At 32.6% G+C, this 23,556-nt stretch overlaps 1 pseudogene; it reads right to left on the reverse strand.

Annotated features, from left to right (window-relative positions):
* Nucleotides 1-9,979: 9,979 nt before the first annotated feature.
* On the reverse strand, nt 9,980-10,110 carry LOC134364270 (U2 spliceosomal RNA; annotated as a pseudogene).
* Between the last annotated feature and the right edge of the window lie 13,446 nt (nt 10,111-23,556).

A 23,556-nucleotide genomic window follows, 5' to 3' on the forward strand; every position in this document is an offset into this window, starting at 1 on the left:
AATTCAGCAGTTTCTTACAGTCTTTTGATATTCAACTACTCTAATACTTTCATTTCATCCAGTCTAGTGCACTATTATAAAATGGGATTGAGAACTTAAAAAGTTGAAATTTTGCCAGCTGAAACATAATTAGTTTGCATTGATGCCATTTTAATTTAATTTTTGTTAAACCTCTGAAGTATACAATTCTTTTATATCCTAATGGATCAATATCATGACAATAAAGTTATTAATGGAATGACAGGAGTAAGGAAGGGCCTATTTCCAGAAAGACATTTAATTGAGGTGTATCTATTTTTTACAAATTCATTGGAAGTACACATACATACACCCCCCCCCCACAAAATCTGGTAGAATGTACAGTTGTGCCAGGGAAACAGTTGCTTTTATATTGTATAGACATTGTCTTATATCAGTGGCCTGTGAGACACCTCTTCCATGTAATCTGCCAATGAGAGGCATTTGTTATATTCTGTTTTATGCTTGAAAATCATAGTACCTTTAATTCAAAGCTGCAATTAAAACTTCCCATTGGCAATTTCTGTCATTGTTTGCTTTCTGATAGTGCAATATTTTGCTACACTTATTTATAATTTTGGCATGTATTCTATGAGTGAGATTGTTTTATAGTTATTTTTTTTATTATCTTCAGATTTGGGTAACTGATATAATTAAGCTGTGGAATCATCAATTCTGGTGACTTTCCAAAATGTTTCCAATCTTTCCCAAGGAAATTATAGTATTATGGAGAATCATGTATTTCCTATAGCATTACAAACCTACTACATGTAGAATTATAATTTTTTTTCATTTTTTGTCTATGACTATATGTCTTTGCAATTTAATTTTCTTTATTTTTATATATGAGAGTACTTCAAAAAGTTCATGGAAAAATAGAATGGTAAAACAATACAAATTTTTCCATGAACTTTTTGTAGTACCTCGTATGTTTTTGTTTTTAAAAGGAATTAGCTTCTCTATATTTTCAAAATAATATTTTTTATATTTACCTATCTATTCTACTATATTTGTGTATCTTCCATTTTATTAATATCTTTCTTTATATACACTATTTTTTCATCCACACTATATTAGTTTATGTTATTTTTTCTAACTTTTAACACATAGTAAACCCCTTCATATTAAGTTTTACATAATAATGAAAACATAGAAGACTGTAAAGGATTAATATTTACCAAGTACAAAATAAATATATTTATTATAACATTTTGTGCAAATTCCCATTTTTTCCAATTATGGTTATATAAAAGGCTTACTCCAACACACTTTCATGTACACATACTCACACTCACATAAAGAAATACAAACACACAAATAATTGTGCTTTCTTTAAAAATAGCTTTAGCTTACTGAACTGCCTGACTTGTTTTTGTATGATAGATATGACCAATTATTAAACAGGTATGTCAATATGTGTTGCTTTTATACTTTAATGGCAAAGAGAAGTGAATATATATATATATATGTATATATATATATATGATTCTGGGATTTAAAGTTCTTACTCAGTTTTTATAATATTATAAATAAAAGTTTCTTACACTTTAGAAACATTTTTTCTATCCATATATACCAAATTATGTATAAATTTTAAAAAACCTATATTGTTCATCTGATTTGGTTAATTTGTTATTAATTTAATGGACTAAATATGCTTAAACTTTTAGTTCCATTAATAACCTAATTATTACACTTATTTAACATGTAGAAAATACATTTATAGTTATATAACCTGCAATGAATTGTGAGTAAATAAAATTCACTCCTGTAATATGACACATATGAATATATTGAAAATAGAATACAAATTTTGAAATACAGTGTAGCGTATTATATGTAATATGTACTTAATAGGGAATATATAATTTTCAAGGATACTTCAAAAGGTTCATGAGAAAATGGAATTGCCATGAACTTTTCAGAGTACCCTCATATTTATATATGAGAATATATGTAATACATAATATATACTCACTTCTTATATATATTCACATTTGTATATATTTTAAATAAAAATTTTAACATATTTCATACTAATATGTGTATGCAGTATATATATATATATTATATTTGTATAGCATAAATGGTCATATCACAACATTATATATTTCAACACTTCATTTTCTTAATTGATAATACTTATAAAGTTGGGCAGCCAAAATTTCTTGAGTTTAAGCATAACATAATTGAGATAGGCCACATCATATTCATAATGAATTTGTAATAAAGTTGCTTCTAACAAAAAAATTTAATAAATTTATTGAAATTATCTTGCACCTTTCCATTTGAAACCAAAATATCACTATGTCAGTTTCTTTTAATTATTGCATTTTATAACACATAGAGACATTAATTTTAATTTCCATAAATTTATCCAAATTAATGGTATTTTCCCCTTCAAAACTGCTGTATTTATAGAAATTTATTTGCCTAATGAAGAGGATAGTTTTACCATTTATGTAAAAGCTGAAATCAAAGAATTGAAGTTTCAGGATAACAATATTGCTACGTATTATCAGAGATTTGAGACCAGTATGAAGAAATGAACGATTCTATGTATATACAGAATTATTCTCCAGCACACACTTATCCCGTGACATTCAGCCAATTTCCTTTCCTTAACTGGGGTATTTGGAATTCATATCTCATCAGAATGTTGCTCCAATTTTCTGTACTATGTTTGGCTTCTGCCTTCAGTTTACATTTTTGGACTTGTTCACACTCTAGTTATTTATAATGAAATTAGGTACTCTTTTCATATTTGCTTCTGGTTCATCATCACCAGAGGTGTATTAATCAGGAGCTGTGTTAAAATATTTTACTGCAATTTATTTATCAATTTTCGTGTGCATTTCTGAACTTTTTACACTGCAGGAATGTTTGTTTCATACATCTTTACGCCTGTGTTTATTCTGTTTCTTACCCTTTCTCATATTAATATGGTCACTGCAATTTTTGTTTGTATTTTCCTAATATCTTTGTGTACTTGTTCATCTTCATCCTCATCTCTCTGTCTTTCTCTCTCTCTTGCTATCCCTCTGAATTTTTACTCTTAAAAGGTGAATTTCCATAACCAATTTTGTTTGTTGACATATTCAATGTCTCTGCTGTAATTGGGGATTGTTGTTGTTAATAAAAAAAACATTTTGTTTATTATTGGTGAACTCTTGAATATATTTCCATGATTTGACTTTCTATTTATTATTTCTTTCACTTTATGGTTTTCCTTTTATGTGCATATTTATTTTTATACTTCCTGTATATCAGTTTGAGTAAAATGCCATTTATTCCTCTATTCCTCTTTTATTAGTTTTAGTGCAATATTCTAGGTTCTTACTTTTAACATTACCTTTCCTATGGATCAAAATCAAACTCATATAGCCTTACCATTATATAAATGAGTGATTAATATTCCCCTTCGCCAATCTGGATACTCTTTTCCTTTACTACATTCCCTCTCCAATAAAATAAAACTTTTAAAATATTTTCATTTTTCTACTCATCGTTTTTCAACCTTCAAACTACTCTCTAAGTCAGTACAATCTGTAGGTTTTGCTTAGGGAGTATATCGATCTTGAAATCAATACTCAGACAGATCTTACTAAAAATGTTCTTATTTAAAATTTGTGATTCAAATCCCTAGAAGTTTTCTCATTATTCTATTTGATTTAATTCTGTATTTTAGGTATAGACTAAAAATACATGTGCATTTCTAAATATATTTTGTATTCATTGTTTTTTATTGGTTATGAATATTCATGAGATACAAGCCAATCGTCTCCCCTCGTGACCAAGATGTGAAGGCCAGATCCATACTGGCAGCATGCCCATTACCACAAATGGCATTTGTACCCCGTGCCCCACCCAATTATCCGCAACCTCCCTCCCCCTCCCCCTTTCCCCCCACTCCACTTTGTATCCCAAAGTATGTTCTCTGCTTCTGCAAATCCAACTCACCACTGTGATCTTTCTTTCCTTCCTTCTTTCTCTCTTAGCTCCCACTCATGAGTGAGCACATGTGGTATTTATCCCTCTGTGCTTTGCTTATTTCACTCAACATAAGTTTCTCCAAGATCATCCATGTGTTGCAAATGGGAGAATTTAATTCTTTTTTACCGCAGGGTAGTATTCCATGGTGTGTGTGTGTGTGTGTGTATATATATATATATATATATATATATATATATATATATATATATATACACACCACAATTTCCTTATCCAGTCATCCATCGATGGACATTTAGGTTGGTACCATGCCTCGGCTATTGTAAACAGAGCTGTGATGAACATGGTAGTGCAGATATCTCTTTGACATGATGATTTCCATTCCTCTGGGTATATACTCAGAAGTGGGATTACTGGATCATATGGAAAATCTATCTGTAGTTGTTTGAGAAACCTCCATACTGTTTCCCATAGTGGTTGTACTAACTTGCAGTCCCACCAACAGTGCAGGAGTGTTCCCTTCTCTCCAGACCCTAGCTAGCCAGCATTTGTTATTCACTGTTTTTTTGATTATAACCAGTCTAACTGGGGTGAGGTGGTATCTCAATGTAGTTTTAATTTTCATTTCCCTGATGACTAGTGGTGTTGAGCACTTCATCATGTATCTGTTGTCCATTTGTATGTCTTTCTTTGAAAAATATCTATTCAGCTCCTTTACCCATTTTTGAATTGGGTTATTTGGGGTTTTTTTATTGTGTAATTGCTTGAGTTCCTTGTATATTATGGATATTAATCTCTTGTCAGATGCATAGTTAGCAAAAGTTTTCTCCCACATTGTAGGTTGTCATTTCACTCTGTTGCTTGTCTCCTTTACTGTGGAGAAGTTTTTTAGTTTGATATAGTCCCATTTGTTTATCTTTTCTTTTGCTGCTTGTGCTTTCAGGCTGATGTTCATAAAGTCTGTGCCCAGACCTTGTTCCTCAAGTGTTTCACCTATATTATCTCTTAGTAATTTTGCAGTTTCAGGTCTTATACTTAAGTCTTTAATCCACTGGGGGTTGATTTTTAGTATATGGTGAGAGATGCATATCAAGTTTCATTCTTTGGCATATGATATCCAATTTTACCAGGACCACTTGTTGAAGAGGCAGTCTTTTCCCCAATGTAGATTTTTATTGCTTTTGTCCAATATCAGTTGGCTGTAAGCCTGAGGGGTGATTTCTAAGTTCTCAATTATGCTACACTGGTCTGAGTGTCTATATTTATGCCAGTTACCATACTGATTTGGTTACAATTGCTTTGTAGTATAATTTGAAGTCAGGTAGGGTTATGCCTCCAGCTTTATTATTTATTTATTTATTTATTTATTTATTCATTTATTTTTTTGCTCAGGATTGCTTTGGCTATTCAGGGTCTTTTGTTGTTCCTCATGAAAGTTAAGATTGTTTCTTCCATTTCTGTGAAGAATGTCATTGGTATTTTGGTGGGGATTGCATTGAATCTGTAGATTGCTTTGGGTAGTATAGAAATTTTCACAATATTAATTCTTCCAATCCAAGAGCATGGAATATCTTTTCATCTTTTTGTTCTTCTTTAATTTCTTTCAGTAGTGGTTTATAATTCCCATTGTCTCAATCTTTCACCTCCTCAGTTAAATTGATCCCTTGGGGTTCTTTTTTGTGTGTGTGACAATTATAAATAGGCTTACTTTCTTTCTTTCTCTTTCTGTTTGTTCACTGTTTGAGTATATAAGCGCAACTGAGTTTTGGGCATTTATTTGTTATCCTGCAATGTTACTGAAGTTATCAACCAGCTCAAGGAGTTTTTTGATCGAGTCCTTGGGTTTTTCTATATATAATATCATGTCATTGGCAAATAGAGACAGTTTGACTTAATCTTTTCCAATCTGGATTCCCTTTATTTCTTTCTCTTGCTTGATTTCTCTGGTTAGTACCTGCACTGCTATGTTAAATAGAAGTGGTGAGAGGAGGCATCCTTGTCTTGATCCTGTTCTTAACGGGAAGGCCTTCAGTTTTCCCCATTCAGAATGATACTGGTGGTGGGCTTGTCATAGATGACTTTTACTATTTGAGATGCTTTTCTTCTGTATCTAATTTGTTGAAAGTCTTTATCATGAAGGAATGTTGAATTTTGTCAAATGCTTTTTCAGCATCTATTGAGATAATCATATGAACTTTGTCCTTAAGTTTGTTGATGTGATATAACACATTTACTGAGTTTCGTATGCTGAACTATCCTGCATCCTTGGGATGAATCCCACTTCATCATGGTGTATAATTTTTTTAATGTGTTCCTGTATTCTGATTGCTAATATTTTGTTGAGGATTTTTGCATCTATGTTCATCAAGGATATTGGACTGTAATTTTCTTTTTTTTGTTGTTGTTGTGTCTTTATCTGGTTTTGGTATCAGAGACATGTTGGCCTCATATATAGAAGAGTAGCTTCTGTTTAATATTTTATGGAATAATTAGAGGAGAATTAGTATTAACTCCTCTTTAAAAGGTTGATAGAATTCAGCTGTAAAGCCATCCAAGACCTAGACGTTTCTTTGTTGGAAGATTGCTGATTATCACTTCAATCTCATTGCTTGTTATTGGTCTGTTCAGGTTTTCTGTCTCTTCTTGGTTCAGTTTAAGTGGTTTGTATCTTTCTAGAAACTTATCCATATTTTCCAGATTTTCATATTTGTTGTCTTACAGTTTTTTATATTAGTCTCTAATGCTTTTTCATATTTCTGTGGTATTGGTTGTAATGTCTCACTTTTCGTTTCTGATTTTTGTTATTTGAAATTTCCCTCTTCTCTCTTTTTTTTTTTTTTTGTTATCCTAGCTGATGGTTGGTCTATTTTATTTATCTTTTCAAAAAACCAACTTTTTGTTTCATTGATCTTTTCTATTGTTTTTTGGTTCTCTATTTCATTTAGTTCTGCTCTGATCTCAATTATTTCTTTCTGTCTGCTACCTTTAGGTTTGGGTTGTCTTTTAGTACTAGTGTTGAAGTCTTTCCCATTCTTTTGATGTAAGCATTTATTGCAATAAATTTACCTCTTAGTACTGCTTTAGCAGTATCCCACAGGTTTTGGTATGATGTACTTTTATTTCCATTAGTTTCCAGAAGTTTTTTTATTTCATTTTTAATTTCTTCTTGGACCCATAGGTCATTCAGGAGCCTATTGTTTAGCTTCCATGTACTTGTATAGTTTCCAAAGTTTTGCTTATTATTAATTTCCAGTTTTAGTCCATTGTGGTCTGAAAAGACACTTGGAATGATTTCATTTATTTTAAATTTGCTGAGACCTGATTTGTGACCTAAAATGTGGTCTATCCTGGAGAATATTCCATGTGCTGATGAGAAGAAAGTATATTCTTTAGTTGTTGGGTGAAATGTTCTGTATATGTCTGTAAAGTCCAGTTGATCTAAGGTGTAGATTAAATCCTGTGTCTCTTTGTTGATTCATTCCTGGAAGATCTGTTCCACACTTAGAGAGGGGTGTTCTGATCACCCTCTATTCATGTATTAAGGCTTATTTCTTTCTTTAGGTCTAAGAGTGTTTGTTTTATATATCTGGGTGCTCCAGTATTGGGCACATATATATTTATGATTGCTATGTCTTCTTGTTGGATAGATCCTTTTATCATTATATAGTGGCCTTCTTTGTCTCTTTCTATGGTTTTTCATTTAAAGTCTATTTTGTCTGATATAAGAGTAGCTACTCCTGCTCCTTTTTGGTTTCCATTTGCATGGTCTATCTTCTTCCATCCCTTCTCTTTGTCTGTTTTTTTCTCTACAGGTGAGGTGGGTCTCTTGAAGACAACATATACTTGGGTCTAGCTTTTTAAACCAATCAGTCAATCTGTATCTTTTGAATGGAGAGTTTAACACATTCACATTTAGGGCGGTTATTGACAAGTATTGTTTAATTCCTGTTGTTTAATTGCTTTTTGTTTAGATTTTATCAAAATATATTTTGCTCTTTACTTCTCCTTTTATTTCTCTTCTTCATTGTTAGTTGGATATTTGAGGTGACATGATTTAGCTTCTTGCTCTTTCTCACTGGCAGTTTTGTTTTAACAGCAGGTTTTGTTGTTTCTTGTGTATTCGTGATAGTGACATTCATTATTCAGATTCCAGATGCAGGATTCCCTTAAGAATTTCTTGCAGGGCTGGTTGTGTGGTGGTGAACTCCCACAACTTTTGTTTACCTTGGAAATACACTATTTCTTTCTTATTTCTGAACAAGAGACTTGCTGTGTAAAGAGTTCTTGGCTGGCAATTTTTTTCTTTTAGTATTTTGAGTATATCATCCCACTTTATTCTGGCTTGTAGGGATTCAGTTGAGAAGTCTGCGGTTAGTCTGATGGGGGCTCCCCTATAGGTGACTTGATGCTTTTCTCTTGTTACTTTTATAATTCTCTCTTTGTCTTTGAGCTTTGCAAATTCAACTGTTATGGGTCTTGGGGTGGATTTTTTTGGATTGAATCTATTTGGGGACCTTTGAGCTTCCTGGATCTGAAGGTCTGTATCTCTTCCCTACACCTGGGATGTTTTTTGTTGCTACTTCCTTGAATAGATTTTCAATACCCTTTCCTTTGTCCTCCCCTTCTGGAATACCCACAATTCAGATTTTAGAGTGTTTGAGGTTGTCTGTTATCTCTCTCAGATTTTCTTCATTATTTTTAATTCTTTTTTTTCCTTTTTTTGTCTACCTGTGTTATTTTGAAAAGACCATCTTTAAGGTCTGAAATTCTTTATTCTGCTTGCGCTACCCTGCTGCTCAAGCCCTCTGTTGTGTTTTTTATTTCATTGAGTGAATGTTTCATTTCTAGGAGTTCTGGTATACTCTTTTTAAAGGTATTAATCTCTTTGTAAATTTCCTCCTTCATATTGTGGATATTTTTTCTTGTTTCATTGTGTTCTCAAATTGAGTCTTCTTTTATTTCTTCAAGTTCTCTTAAGATCTTTGCTCAGAATTCTTCTGCAGACATTACAAGGGTTCCCTGTTGCACAGAGTCTAAAATTTGACCATTACTGTATTCCTTTTGTGGTCTCTTAACTTCTTTTTTATTTGTAATTCTAGTACTTTTTCATGGATATTTGCTCATTTGGTAGAGAGTTTGCTTCTTCTATTACATGGAGGTTGGCTATGAAAATAAAGACTTCTTCCTCTATTTGCAGGTGACTCTTCTTGTACTAGTGTAGTTGAGTGAGCAGTAGGTTGCCTGTAGAATGACCCTGGCTGCTACTGTGGTGGTGAATTGTCCTTGCTTGACAGTAGGTATGGTAGTGTCTATATTACACTACCTTGGATCTTGTTCCAGAATCTGTGGCCATAGAATGAGCCCCCAGTGCCCTGCAGGTCTCCTTGGCTCACCTTGGTGGAGTGTGCTGCAGGTGCTGGCACTTCTCTCCAGGTCCATGTGGAAAGGAGCTCTAAATATATTTTGGAATTATTTCTCACATTATCAGCTACTATCTTCTCCTATGTTGAGATCTCCAGTTCTGAGTATTAGTTGTTTGGTCCGAATTTTTTTTTTAACCTGATGTTTTTCTCAGATAGACTATGTGAGTTATGTATTCTCTGAATTCTTGCATCTTAAAATAACCTTCCCTACAATCTGTCAGTAGGTTAAGAACTTAGCCTAGCATTCAGGTCTATTCTCTCTGTAGGTAGAAGTAGGTAGTGTTGTAGTCAGATATTTTTCCTGTGTAGATAACCTGAACTTCCTCTCTTTAGGATCAGAAGATTATATACATATTTTGTGCCTTTTTTTTCTTTTAAAATTAATTTATGTAAATATTAGAACTTCTGTAGGTATCTTTCAAGTCTTTTTCATAGTCATAATCGTTTCCTGCCTTGTTTTTTTGGCTGTGTATTATTAGCTATTTCTTCTGCTTAATTGTTTAGGTCTTTATTTGGCATTGTAATAGTGGATGTTCTCTCAATTAACCTGCAAAGGTTTTTTATATTAAAGTTTCATAATTTTCTTTAGAGATTTTAAGTGCATCTCCCTAAAGAATTTTAATACTCTTTTCTGTTGTCAGTTTTCTTATTCACCAACTACATTTTATAGATAAGAACAGATACTACACTTGATCTTGCCAAAAGGCCGAGAAGCAGTACCAGTTACATTTTATAAGCATATATTTTGTCTTCCTTCCCTCTAGCTTTTGGTTCCATGGTTCTATTTAATTACATCCTTACTTTCATTTGTCTTCACATCATTCAGTTCCCATTGGTCACTTTAAATGGTGACAGTCCAGTGCATGATGCTCTCTACCCATGGGGATGATGTGACTTCTAATTATACAACTCATTTTCACTTAAGTATCAGTGACTCTGAAGTAAAAAAGCTGAGGGCCACATTGCTAGAATCACTGGTTTATATATATGTGTGTGTGTGTGTGTGTATGTGTGTGTGTAAATATTCATATCTATATTTATATTTATTTATAATTATGTTGTATTGTATATATATTTATTTATATATTAATCTCTATATAGAGAAAGAGAGAGGAAAGAGAAGAATAATAAAAATTAAATACTACCCATTTATAAAAGTGTGAGTGGCTATTCATGATAGAAGACTAAGGCCTGGATATATGTATCTCAGCCACAATTTTTTATTGTTTTTTTGTCTTCAGAATATTTGCTGAACATTACCATGAATCTTACCTTCTGATCACTGATTAGTCTTTTCACTATTTCTTTTTCACTACCCTTGCATTTCCTTTCTGTACATTGAAATATATAAATCTAAAAAATAAAAATAGGAAAATTCTGAATTATAATAAAACATTATTTTAAATAAGTGTTTTATGTAAGACTATGCAAGCATTTTTGTTGGTGTTTTATGGCAAATAATTAATTAAGTTCACAATAATGTTGTTGTGAGCAATAGAATAAATGAATTTGTGGGAATCAAATTTATTCTTCTTCAATCACAGTAAAATTCTTTTCATCAGTGCAACTTGGGTTATTTAAGCACTAAAAACTAATTCCTTGAAGTACCCTATTGTAATCTTTCATAATAAAAAGAGTATCATTTTGGCATGCTGAGCTAAAGGGAAATATGCAAGACATGAAAAGTGGAACAGACGATAACTGGATTTTCCTCCCACTGCTATTATTGTGAAGTAAATAGGCTAGCTTAATGTCTTGAAGCTGTTGATGACATTTTTCCAAGTAGTTGAACATTAAATATCTGTCTGGTAATACCCTAAGGAATATTTTTAAATGCAATGACCTCTTAAAAGATCATCATAAAAATCATTCTTAATTAGATTTAGGAAATCAATTTAAGTAACTATGTAAATCAAATTTTATGTAATGTCATGTTGAATGCATGGTCAGGTAAGTCTTAGGAAATAATATATATTATATTCCAAAACAGCCTATGTAACCACTAAGTATAAAAAGTGATTTTTAAAAGAGAAGCATCTTTATTATTTCTTGTGTCTAATGATTAAACACTAATAATTATGAATGAAGGTTCTATGATTTGACATAATCACCAATAGCATAGGCATAATTGTCAATGTCATTTTTAAACTATGGTCAATAAAGGGAAAGACTCTTTAGAAAGAGCCATAATTACAGTATTCCATCTTATAAATATGATACTTAAATAGTGTTATATTGTTTTAATATTCAAGAGCACACTTTGTTCACCAAGAGCTCCCTAGATTACCAAGACAATACAGAAGACAAAGGCCAATGTGCTTCAGGGAAAGACAGATACTTTTGCTGATGGTATGAGGTCTTGTAGCACAAGGAAGACATCCAAGAAACGTTCCAAGAGCACAGCTAATATGTTACAGTCTCCTCAAAGTTCATCATCTGTCAGGGCAAGAGGAAAGTGTTAGCAGTAAAGATGACAATATTAAATGAGTACAGCTTTCACTCCCACTCCCATATAAGAAATGCTTGTCACTGGAAGTTAAATTTAGTTAATTTATGGGGTTTTTTTGTGTGTTTGTGTGGACTATGAATTATCTGATAACTTCTATCACTGTGTAACACTACATATTAATAAATATGTGTGTGGATATATGTATACACCTCAGAGTCATTCTAAGTATTGTTGTCATCACTGTATTTTACAGGAAAAAACTGATAATAAAGAGGTATCAGGAAGTTCTGATTTTACTGGTATTATTTTAATTTGTTGCTATCCCTCCATCCTATAAAAGCTCAGCAACAGGAAATTTTTAAGTCACCCAGTACTTACTTTCTTAACATTCTGTTTTAATTCTTCCTCTTGTTTATTTAGAGTTGCCTTTCCTTTATCTTTAGCCATAGTTTTTAAAGTTGTTTGTAAAAGGGGGATAGAAGCATGAGATTTATGGACATTGCAATTCTCACTTCATGTGTGTTGGTGGGTGTAGCAGCACGTGGCTATAAGGGCCTTTATGTGCATATATGCATGTCTACACTGATCATTCTTTTTGCCACATAAACAATATTTATTTAATTTAAAAGTATAAAGCTGTTTTCTAAATATATACTAGTTCATTCAAAATATTCAATGGCTTCAAAAACAAAATGTGTCACAACATTTAAATAACAAAAATGTAATTAATGCTCTCGGTAAAGGGGTCCCTTTCTTCAAGACAACTATACTTTAGCGTTGGACAAAATATAGTACAAAATATAAGATTAGCATCAAAAGATGTAAATGAATGATAAATTATAGAAGCCAAATGGGAGGAAAAATTAATTTAAACTGTACAAAATAATGCATCCAAGAAGATATATTTTTTGAACTAGATTTTGGATAATGAATAAAGTTGGCATAGGTGGAAATTGTTAAAATAAGCATTCTATTATTTTATGAGTTAGGAATAATAAAATAGATTTCAAGTATGTGATCACATATTCAGGAATGATATCACATTCAATTAAGATTAAAATAATAAAGGCAGAAGGTACTTATTTATTAAAAACTAAATTTGCCCAATGATTGAAGTCGTCTGTAGAGACTTAAATGAAACATACCTAGCTTTTCTATAGGAAACATTGTCATTCTCCCTTGTCCTCACATATGTATGTGCCTCTCTACATGAAATGGAACAGCTCGATATCAATTACTGAACATAGTAGCTGAGTAGTAGGCAGCATGGAGGTTAGAGAGAGACATTATCTGTAACGAGCACAATCAATCCATCATGAACTCACAGTGCTAATATCTATATACCAAACAACCCAAAGAAGACAAAGTAGACAAGTTCAAGTTAGATGTTATTGCCATCGTGGAACTGCTTCATCTGGAAGCAACATTTTATCTCCACTGGGTGCTGTGACCTCTGTGTGGCACTGCTATTAGCCACTTTTTTTATGAGCCACAGGGAAAATAAACATTTTAGTGTTGATTGGGGTGGCTTTGAGGTGCTTACTGTTTACTCTCTTTTCATATTGCCTTCATGGTCCTCACAGTAATGAAGCAGACAGCACAACACATCCCTGAGAGTGGTTAAGTTGATAGATTAAACAATGGTGATAAAATAAGCCGTAGAATGCAACCAGATGCTGCAGAATTGAGGGTATATATTTGAAATGCAGAGATTAGTTGGAGTTTTTGTTCTCTTCGAGAAATAATTAGTTTACTTGGTTGGAAGAGAATGAAAAAATGAATACTTGAATGGTCAGGTGCTGTGAGTCTAATATTCTACCCCATTCTGGGCTCACCAGAGAAGATTCCTGAAGAGTGTCGAGCCTACACAAAAGCTAAGTAAAGTAAATAATATGCCCCTGAAGACATGCAAAATTAAGTAAGGATACTGGAAGCTGTAAACCTAGTTTTGTAACTAACCAGTGTGGAATCTAAAAAGTAGTTATTTCCCCGCACTGTAGTGAGAAAGCAAAAATAATTCTCCTGCAATGTTTTTCTGTTTCTCTTATCACCTTGAGCCTTGACATGAAATATCATATACCAATAGAAAGTAATACAACCTTAAGATTTGGGGACACACATTCTACATGGGATGCATTTTGGGTTCTGCAAGGCTAGGAAAGGTAAGGATCAGTTAGAACAAGACTCACAGGGACAAAAATAAAAAGCTCACAGATTTCAGAGGGTTTGCCCTGGATTATATAGGTTTAAGGAAAAAAAAGATGTATAGGTGCTATATTAATCAGGGCTTTTTTAATTACAAGGGACAATAACTCAACTCAAATGGCTTAAGCAAAAGAGGTTCCTTGTTGGCTCAACTTACTGGCTGATCCAAGAGCTAGTCCTGACATCAGGCTCACTGGCATCTGGAGTTCAGCAATGTCTTCAGGACCATATTTCTTTTCTCTCTCTCTCTTGTTCCTGCTTTGGCCCAAGTTTGTTTCATTCCCAAACAAGCTGTCTCCATGTGGTACCAAAAGCAGACCACTGTCAGCTTGAAACTTACACTTTTCTCCCACTGAGAAATCCAATACATGGAATGAGGTTGTGGTATACATGGCCATTGGGGTACCAATAGACTCTTTATATTATCCAATTCCTGCTCCGCTGCGACCACATGGATGCAACAATCTCATTGTTTAACCTGGGTCCTAGTTTGCTCCTGTGGAAAATAAAGTAGTGGTACTTGGTCCTGAATCCTACCGGAATTGAATATAGTGTAGAGGGTCAGGTTCTAAATCAAAATTTTGCCAAAAGAATAGATGACCACCACTTGCTACCTTTTTATTTTCATAAAGGATATTCAACATTGTTCACAGGAAAAAAAATCATAGAAAAGGGATACAGAAGCAGGATGAAAGTTTACACGGGACTTTGAGAATTAGTATAAAGTAGATAGATTAAAGCAAACAAAGGAACTGGAAACAAAGTTCTAAAAAATTAAGCATTTCCAAGTGACAATATATATTCAAGGACTTAGAAAGTTCTACATTTTTATACATTATTTTGATCTACTGGAAGACAAACACATTTCTTATTAATAATGCCAAATATATGTGGTGATTCCCTGTTTTAAATAGCCTTAGAAAAGTGAACTATATTTTTAAATTTTTGACTTACAGAAAGAAAATTGATTGCATTTTAGAATAGAGTTATTTTTTTCTAATACTCAGAATGTGATTTCTCTATGTATAAATAGTTCAACATTGGGTGTTCTATTTGAATGAAAAACAGGCCTCTAGTTTCAATTTTACGGGTGAGTCTCAGTTAAAAAAAAAAAAAAAAAAAAGGAAAGAAAAAGAAAAAGTACCAAATAATGCAATAGTACACTCTCTGCACATATATAGAAAAATCTACTCTTTTTAAATGATAGTGATTTCTGTTCTAAAATGTTACCAGAATGATGTTTTCTCCATGTTCAAGCCACAGTGTTTATTTTCATTTACTTTTAGGCAATCTATTTTTCACACCTTCTTGATTTTAAAAAAATGACATAAGTTAACCTCAAATCTTCCCCTGATAGTTCCAACTGCATCTTAAATCTTTTCTATGGTTCCATGGAGTAATACAGAAAAAGCCTAAAAACTTCAGTGTCATAAGTAATTGAAGAAAGTCAATATTTTCTGAAAATCTTAATTTAATTTTTCTACAGTAAATGTTCTCAGTTGCTTTAAATCTCCTTTTTTAAAATTTACTTTTTAAAATAGATTTTAAATGTGCTGTCCACACCTGAGCTCACTACTCCACAGGGGATCTGATCATGAAAACTGCGACATGCTGTTTGCTGTCTTGTTTTCAATTAATATTTTACACAACATATTTCACTAATTTTAAAACCTTTTCCAACTGTTGGCTTAAGTTGAATTTGGAGTCATCTACTCTCAAGACTTTTTTTTTTCCTTATGAACCGTCAACTTATATCAGAAACAGATTCAAAAGAAAGAATCTTCATATTGTTCACATGGTTGCACCTAATGCAATTTCAACGTACCCAACACACATCTATTGGATGTAGACTCTGAAAGGGATTGTGCCAGTTTTACAAATAACTAAGATGACAATTTCTTTTCGTTTTTCTGCTTGCTCTTATAAATCTCAACAGCATGTTTTCCTCTGTTAGTTACTCGTGTTTGAAATGCCCCTGGCTTAGCCATAGTCTTCTTTGAACTCTCTTCTCTTATTAACTCATTGCTCTTTCCTTTCATTACATACTATGGAAACTGTATTCTGTCTCAAGCATCCCAATGGAGATTTTTTCCTGAAATGTTATTTCAGTTTTTATATCTCAAGAAATTTGGTTTTAATTCCTTTCATTGCAGCCTATCTCTCCTTCTTCATACTTGTGAGGTTTTTAGCAGGGACACATTCCCTCTGCTATCTATTGTTGATGCCAAGTAATAATTCAGCCACTGGTGATCATCTGTCCCTCTTTCTTTGGAAGTGATAACATTTGCCTAAGTCACATCTCCCAAACAGAAAGCAAGTATATGGGATTTCTAACTTTCTTGAGGACTGCAGCATTTAGGGCAGTCTTCCTTTTAAAATACCTATTATTGATCCTGGTGACCTCAATACAAACATTCAAAATCTGTTCACTCTTTTCCTCACTCCTCCTTGCCTTATCAACACCAGTAATATTGTTCTACATCCTGGGTTTGTGATTCTGTAGGATGAATCCATCATATATTTCAAGCAACTGGAAATTATCTACTTTCAATTCTTCAAAACAAATTCCTATTTGGCTACCAGTATCTTTCACTATTCTCCTCTTTAAGTTGTTATAGCCACTTTATGACTCTGTAATAGAGATATGAAGTCACATAGCTTCAAATGACACTCAGTCCATTAACTTTTTGTAGTTCCACCTGATCGTCCATTGAAACCCTAGAATCCATTTTCTTCTCATGTAATCAAATATTGTAGAAGAAACCAAATCAATTTCCACTAGTATTCTGTTTGAATCTAGATTATGTAAGCTTGATTATAGAGGATTCAGTGCCTACATACCTATCATTCACCTTCAGATCTCTTTCTATAAAATTATAGCACTTGTGACAGAACATTTTCACCTTTTAAAAGTCTTGTTTTCAGGTTATCGTAGTTTCTATTTTACTGAAATAATTTAGCTCTACAAAACTATGATACCTTAAATTGCTTCTCAGTCTCAACAGTTTTCTGTATTTTAATCCACATGGTCTTCTTTATTTTTTGTCTCAGGATGAAATATATTTGTCTTTCTTTGTAAGGCTAATCCTCATAACAGAATGTCATAATACAAAGAACACTGTACTTAAAGTCAATAGCTTTGCTTTCAAGTCTGTAATTTCTATTATTTTAAGCAAGTCATATTACTTTTTGGAACATGATATATTCAGCTTAATAAATGCCATTAGTCTTATGTAATTCCCATATTTAGTTCTTTTATTTTATTGCTTGGTACAGATTTTGGAAAAATGTATTATATTCTAAATAACTTTTATCTGAAAGCCTTTTAAATGAAAAGAGTTTTTATAGCTAGAGAAGTAATAAATTTAAGAAAAACAGCTTTAAAGCAGTTATTGTTTAATTGCATTTATCTCTGTTATGTCTTAGCAATCTCATTGATTCTGAGGACTATAAAAAGATCATTAAATTATCTGGTTCAATTCAGTGTAGTAAACAATCCCATTTAAACCAATCTTTTGGACAGTGAAATATTAAATTGCAAAACTTATACAATGCACATTAATTGGACAATGAATATCCCAAAATGCTGGTAAACCTTTAACATAGTGTTATTCCAAAGAATACTTGTGTGCTATACATACATTCATCCCATAATTATTTGAAAATTACAAAATTGAGTACATAGCATAAATGTTTCTTTGTCCTTGACTATGTGATATTACTGTGAAAATGAGCTCCATAACAATAATTTATTTATTTCAACTAAAGTAAGTAGGTGTATTCATTATTCATGTTGACTTGACAACCCTGAATGACACCCCTATGGTACCTTAATTCTTGTGTAATTTTCTTTTTCTCAACAGGCAAGCACACCCCATACCCAAACAAAGGACATTGCTCATAGTCAAATGTAACACCATAAACAGCAAATATAATGAAACATATTGGTTTCTATAAATATTTGAACATACTCATTTGAATGTCTTTTAGGTGGTGCCTTATTATTTTATATGCAATTATGATCACTTAATTATTGTGATCAGTAGCAAAGCCCAGAAGTTTGTACCACTGCTCCTCATGCTATGAAGTTGCTCCAAAGTTAGAAGCAAAATTCTGACTAATTCTCCCTTCCCCTATTGTTGGTCATAGGTTACTTCTTTTTATTTTATTTTAATTCTTTTATTTTTATTATTTTTATTAATACATATTTATGGACTAGAGAGTTGACTATCAGTATTTGTGTACAGTATGTGATGATCAAATCAATATTATTAGCATGTTCTTCATTACAAATAATTTCTTTTTGTGTCTCTTACCCAATTACTCTAACATCCTTCCTCCTTTCCCACCTTTAGTAACTACAGGTCTGTTCTCTCCATAGGTTACTTCTTGAAATACCCCCAGATTTTCTTTCTCTCTTCCTCTACTAAAATCGAACTTGCCAATTTTTTGTCATTATATCTTAAACATATTCTTAATATTTGCTTTTGTTTTTAGTCCCAATTGTCCCTTGTCTGTACCTTCTCCAAACTCACACTAGACCCACACATTCATATCTGTAAGCTCCAACTTACAGTCTTTAAAATTAACCTGCTTCCTGGTCTATTCATTCAGATTCATCTCTCTCTGAACTGTTTTCACCCCCACATCCACTCTTAGACTTTTCACTTATTATCTCCAGTTCTTCACAGTGAAATTTGTCAACAGTGCACTTTTTTTTTCTCTTTCTAGTGTATGTGAGCTTTCCTGTCATTACTGTAAAATAGTATTTATTATGCATACTATGCGTACTTATGTATTATGTATTATGTGTGTTATCAATGTGCATTTTAAAGTGCTGCTAACATGTTCTCCCTTTCTGTTAAAGCAATATTTCACAATTTACTACCCAAAGAAGCTGAAATTCCTCAGCATAACTAATCACAGTTTAAAAGACCTATCACAATTTGACATGATCTTAGCAAAATGGTCTCCTGACTCACTTTGTAGTGAGCACCGCCTTAAAGTTTTATTGCTTATTTTTTCTCTTACACTTTTTTTTCAAAGCATATTTTTTTCCTTTTCTTAGATCTATGTCAGTCCATTTGTATACTTTACATCTAAAAGTATAAAAGAAGGTCTTTAAAAACTTTCCAATCAGTCTAAGTTCTTCAGAAACATAGTACTTATTTTCTAGGACAATTATTTAGTAGTAAGTCTTTCACTGCTTCCTGAATTGTTTATATATTTTGCCTCACATAATAATACGACTATTTACTCAATTAAAACAATCATTTATTCAATTAAAATCACAAGACAGACTGTTTCTAAAGGGTGATTCACATGCCTCATATTTGTTTTCATACTCCGAAGACCTTTAGCCTACTTTATTTTCTGCCTTGTTTGGTTTTAATTTAGCATTTTATGACTCCATTTTTTCACCTCTCTTAGCATAAGTTACACTTTAAAAAAAAATTGACTGCTATAACACTCTCCAGATACTGCCCGTACTTTATAAACAGAGTATTTATTCCTCTCTCCTACCCCTTGTAACATTGTTGCATTCATTTAGTTTATCCATATAGCCCAATCCATTGTTGCTATTATCATTTTGAACAAACATCTATTATGTCAACTAAGAATAAGAAAAATAAAATATTTTACATTAGCTTTTTGTTTGTCTGAGTAAGTTTTATTTCCCTGTGACTTTTAAAGGATTATTTTATTTAAAACAGAATTCTAGTTTTGTTTTGTTTTTTCATAACAGCTTAAATATTTGGTTCACTCCTTTCTCATTTGCATGGTTTCTGATGAGAACAGTGTTAATCTTTGTTATTGTTTCTCTGTAGGTAAGGGGATTTTTCTATGGCTTTTTTCAATATTTTCTCTTTGGTTTTGGTTTTTGGTAGTTTACCCTGTGTCCTCAATTCTCTAATGGATCTAAAAGAGTCATTGATTTTCAGTTTAGATTTTTCCTTGTTTTAAAGATAGGACTGATGTCTTCCAAGCACTTTACATGTCAAAGCTAAAACCCTCTTTGCCTACATTATTTTTTAAAATCACTTTATTTGTTAAAAATGTTAGTGAATATTATAGTATAATAATGCTATAGAAAATAATATTTTATTTACCATGACTTCATGAAGACTGTCTTATAAACATAGTCATTTAGCAGGCTCTGAACATTTACATATTATTTTCAATGTTTAGGTCTCTTCTATATCAAAAATGAAGGATAAATACTGAAAAATTACATTTTCACTTTATGAAAATCTACTGTTATATATACTTTACGTATTTATTAATATTGTGACTTTATTAAACCAGGAAAATGAATAATTTAAAAACTGTACTGATACTCAAGAGAGCTTCTCAGTATTTAGAGATTATTAGTGTGTCTGACTTCTAATATATGTTTATATAGCAGCAGAATGCCTCAATAAGATGCTCCGAATACTTGAAGTAAATGAGAATTCTACAGTTGACTTTTTTTTCATTAGCTTTGTGAACATATATTTTGATTTTACAGATTACCAACATTAAAGATACTTACAAAGTTGTGAAGAAATAGAATTAAAAGATCATCTGAATCTTTCCATGAACTTTTTGAGGATCCGTTATACAATATAGAATAGAAAGAAATTAACTCATAAAGTTCATGATATAAAATATCCAGACTCTTATCCTACACAACTCACTATCTGTAGAATTTCTGTGGGCCTATTGTGTCATTTCTAAAATGTTAAGAGGATGTTAAAATGTAAAGATTACCTATAGACTGGGAGAGAGATTTACAAACTACATACCTGACAAAGAAAGATCTAGAATATACAAAGACCTTTCAAAATTCAAAGCTTAAAAAAAATACAATTAGAAAATGAGCATAAAAAATGAAGAGGCATTTTTCAAAGTGGATATACGGATGGCAAATAAGAAAATGGGAAGATTTCAATATCACTTGTTATTAGGGAAATGCAAATTAAAACTATTTTGAGATATTATGCACAACTATTAAGACAGCTAAAATTAAAACAGCAACAAAAAAATAGTGTCAGTACCAAATTCTGGTGATGATGCAGAGAAACTAGATCTCTCATAGTTTGCTAGTGGGAATTAAAAAATTACAACTAATCTGGAAAACAATTTGGGGATTTTCTAAAAGAATTCAACATACACTATGATGTGCATTTATTGCAGAGAAATTAAAATTTACAGTAAAAACTGTACATGATTGATAATAGCAGCTGTATTTTAGTAGCCAAAGACTAGAAGCAACCAAAATGTCCCTCAATACACATATAGTTAAACTGGTACATCGATACAATGCAATACTACCCAATAAAATAAAAGAACAAATTTGGTGAGCACAGCAAGTTGAATGGATCTCATGAGCATTGTGCTGAGTTTAAAAAAATAAAAAAACTAAAAAGTTTGCATCCAATATTATTTGATTTATGTAATATCCTTGGAATGACAACATTATAGAGATGGAAAAAATACTAGTGGTTACTAGAGCTTAAACATGGTGAAGAGTGGGATATGTGGGTGTTATTAAAAAGGGGTAGCACTAGTAACTTCTTTTCGGTGATGGAATATTGTATATCAGGATTGCAGTGGTAATTACACAATTCTGCACATATCAGCATGCACAAATGTACAAATGTTAAATCCCCATTTGATATTGCACTATAATTAGGTAAGATATAGCTACTGAGGGAAACTGGACAAAGTGCACATGTGACCTCTCTGTACTAACTTTGCAATTTCTTGTGAATATATAATTGTTTCAAGTTAAATTATATTTTTTTGGCAAAGAGCCACTTATGCCCTCACTATATGACATTGACTCCCATCCACTTACACATGATCTGTTTCTCCATTAGTCTTTTGTGCTACTTTTCAGCAAGATTTATGAGAAGCTTGGTATTAATCTACAGAATATTTGAGGCATGTCCACCTGCCAGAGTGAAATCACAGAAAGAGCTGGTGAAGAAGTCTGTGGAAGGCTGGTGTCTCTTTGTCTGTTGGTGGGTCTGGGATCGCTAGTCACCAGGAACACAAGTTATACATGGGGCAAGGGGGGTGAGGACAAGCACGATGAGTCTGACAGCCTTGCTGAATCTTTAACCACAGGGTAGACTGGGGAGAGGTGCCAACTCACTGGCTATGTCTGCATCTGTTCCTCTCTGCTTCTAATCACCAGGACCTCCAGAGAGCATGGATGATGCTTTACTTTCACTCTCCAAATATCACACATATTTCTCTTTCAGCCAACTTTAACTTGGAATCTCAAAGGGAAAGGAACTCTGGGAAATATCATTCTGCTTTAGCCAGGTTGATATAGCCCCAAACCACCACAGTTGCTATTGAAAATCAGAGTGTTTTCATACTGACTTTTAATCTCATAGCTAAACCAATGATATAGATAAAATTTCAGAGAAGAAACAGGATTGGAAATACATTTTTCAGATTTGAATATAGTGTTCATGGCGTTCACTTAATAGATGAACTATTGTGGTGTATTTTGCTGCTTTTTAGAGACACAATCATGTCCATCAGCGTCCTTGAAGAGCATAATGCATAGCAGTAGTGTGCATGAATATAAAGGCCTCATACGAGTTTGAGAACTCCTCAACTTCTCCAGTGTGCAATGGCCACGTTTCCATTTGATTGTACGCTAAATGTTTAAGTAAATAGATTAAAAGAAAAACAGCTTTGGAATTTTGAGAGAAGGAAATTATTTTTGACATCTGATGTTTCCTGCTATATGGAGAGAAATACACTAGTGTAATATCCCTGGCCTCCTTCAACCTCTTAACTCATTCATTTCTGGGAAAAAGAAATAGCTTACGTGATTGGTATGTTTTGTGCATGAATATTGCCATATGCTCAACTCCTTCATCATAGCTGTCTTAGGAAACAGTTGTCCACAGGATACATGATTTTACTCTGAGTAAACCTGTTGTTTTACAAAGCCACCTGTAGCTGGACCAATCAATCTAATTCTGACATTCAGGAACAGAAAGACCATTATCTTCTGATAATATTGTGTTAAGCAATATGTTAACCATACAGTGTGGCTCCTTATTTACATCCATTGCTTCAGAACTTGGGCAAGAAAATTGGTGCTATTGATTAGTCTTCTCTCATCCAAGCTGTTGAGTTTTCAAGTACTTAAATATAAAATCCATACTAAATAATAGAATGTTTTTCCTCTACGGAGGATGCCATCTCAAAGTCTCCAGTTCATAGGACAATTGGTGACTTATCTGACTGAAGTATTGGAACAAAATTGTTCTTACATATATCAGTTAGACTAAATACTGTAATGAGAACTTCTAAAATATACTGCTTTTAACACAAGAGAATTTATTTCACCCTCAACATAAGAGATAGGGCAGATGATTTTTCCTGACACTCAAAGCACATGGTTTCCAGTGTCCTTTCCTTCCATCTGTAGACTCTGCCTTAATATGTGATCAAAGATGTCTCACATCTGTATTCCAACTTGTGTCTAGAGTAGGAGGAAGG

The sequence above is a fragment of the Cynocephalus volans genome, chromosome 15 (genome assembly GCF_027409185.1).
Source record: "Cynocephalus volans isolate mCynVol1 chromosome 15, mCynVol1.pri, whole genome shotgun sequence".
Lineage (NCBI taxonomy): Eukaryota > Metazoa > Chordata > Mammalia > Dermoptera > Cynocephalidae > Cynocephalus > Cynocephalus volans.